A 2541-nucleotide genomic window follows, 5' to 3' on the forward strand; every position below is an offset into this window, starting at 1 on the left:
GTTGTTTGATGTCTGATGCCTTGTTGTGTACAAAAGGCTTCAAAGTCATTTGCTATATATTCTCCACCTTGATCAGATCTCACAGTTATGATCTTATAACTACTTTGTTTCTTAACAATTGCTTTAAAATCTTTAAAACAATTCAATGTTTTTAACTTTCTTTTTAAAAAATATATCCATGTTTTTATGCTAAAATCATCAATAAAAGTAAGGAAGTACCTATTTTATCCAATTGATATAGGCTTTATGGTACCACATATGTCTGTGTGCATTAACTCTAGTGGCTTATTTGCTTTCCAGTTGACTTTTTTTGGCAAAATTGAATATGTGATATTTGCTGAAGACACAACTCTCACAGACTTTATCTGGATGATCAATGTTGGGCATACCTTTGACCATCTTCTTTCTTGCTAGCATTTTCAGACTTGTGAAATTTAGATGTTCAGGCCTTAGATGCCAAAACCACTCTTTATTGTTGGTGATGACACTCAAACTCCTTATTGCAGCATATTAGATGTTTATAGAAAACATCATATTTTTTGAACATCTTCACATAGGTAATTAATCTTTTATTATAATCTTTAATTATTAGATTACAGTTCTTCACAAGAAGAGTGTAACCTTTCTCCAGAAATTGGCCTATACTCAGCAAGTTATGCTTAATGGTTGGAACATAATAAACATTTGCAATGTAGCTATGATTGCCATTTTTTAAATGAATTGGGATGTTGCCTCTTCTTTTCACTGGAATTTTTGAGGTGTCTTCAAAAGTGACTTGACCTTTTACAATTTCATCTAGATCTTTAAATAGATCTTATTGACCACTCATATGATTGCTAGCTCCAGAATCCAAATATCATATATTTTCTTGATTCTCACTTAGTCCTTGTTAGACTAATAATGTAGTTGGTCCTTTAATAATGACATTCTTCTTTGCATAGTTGGCTTGTTCACGTATCTCTAATAGAGCTTTCCTTTAATATTTAGTGCTATAGTGCACAAATTAATTGCAACTATAACACTTAATATTTCTTTTGTCACGGTTATTATAATCGTCTCCCTTTTTTCTAGGAGTAAATGATTGTTGTCTCCGACCTCCTCTGGTGGTATTTCTAACTCCTCTTCCTCTAAATCATGTATTCAAAGATTCTCTTCTTTGATATTGCAAAAATCCTTCTCGTCTTTATCGATTGCATTTTTGAGTGGTATATCCACTTGTTGGAATCTCCTTGCCCTTCTTGAGAGAGAACTTTAATTGTAAGGTATGCTTAATTGCCTTATCTCTATTTTTTTTCACAATCTTTTTCTTATGAGCTTGCAAAGAACTCATAAGCTCATTTACTATCAACTTATCCACTTCTTTGGATTCTTCAATAGCAATAATAACAAAATCAAATTTTGGATCTAGGAATCTTAAAATTTTCTTAATAATTCGAGCATCTGAGAGGACTTCTCCATTTATTTTCATCTAATTAACTACATCATAATTCTTATGTGATAATCAGAAATAGATTCTGATGACTTCATTTGCACTAATTCAAATTCACCTCGCAAAGATTAAAGATGAATCTTTTTTATTATATTAGCACCTTTGTATTTTTGTTGAAGAGCCTCCCATATTTCTTTTGATGTTTTTATGGAAACAATGATCTCAAATGTGGCTTAATCAAGACCTTGATAAATGATGGTCTTTACTTTGTTATCTTTCTTTTTATTGGCTCTAAAAAGTTTTTTTTATGCCTCTTGTAATGAATCTTCTAGTTCTTTGGACTCTTGTTCATCATAACCATATTTCACAATCTTTATACACTTTTATGAACTAAGAAATACCTTCAATCTGATACACCAATTATCATAATTGTCTTTAGTCTTGATATGAGTGTTTGTATATTTTTTGTAGTTATTTTGCTCTTTGAATGACTATATCACCTTTTAGGAGTTGAATTTGGCAAAACAGACACTGTAGATGGATCTAGAATGCTCAAAATAATAAGAAATCGGTCTGACTTGGTTGAAAATAGGTTAGAAATAGGCTGAACCGATCAGGAAATATTCTAGGGAATATTCTTTTGGCTCAACTAGTGGCTTAGCTTGGCGATGACTTAGATGGTATGGCGTAGCTCAAATATAACGCGCGTGTGGCTCAGTAATCTTCTTCCTCAGGGGCATGTAGACTGTGTATGTGCCATTACGGGCTCTGATAAAGTTGATTTTTTACACCAATGAGTTTGTATGGATGAACCCTACACTGTGGAATGATCAAAATGTGTTTTTAACAACTTTGAAAATTCAAGTATATCCTAAAACCTCTTATGTTTTCTAATGAATAGGGATCTAAGATCAATTGTTGGTGGAAAAAACCACTGATGGTGGCTTTGAAACACTCAAAGAGGATAAAACACATTGTTTTTATTTCAACAACAAAAAGCTTATAAAATAAATAAAAACTCTTTATACATACCCTCTCTTTCTTCCTAGTGTTTCTCTCTTATCTCTCTCATACATAATAGCATAAACTTAGCTTCTTATTTACACACAAAT

The sequence above is a fragment of the Populus euphratica genome, unplaced genomic scaffold (assembly GCF_000495115.2).
Source record: "Populus euphratica unplaced genomic scaffold, PopEup_1.0 scaffold55.1, whole genome shotgun sequence".
Classification (NCBI taxonomy): Eukaryota; Viridiplantae; Streptophyta; class Magnoliopsida; order Malpighiales; family Salicaceae; genus Populus; species Populus euphratica.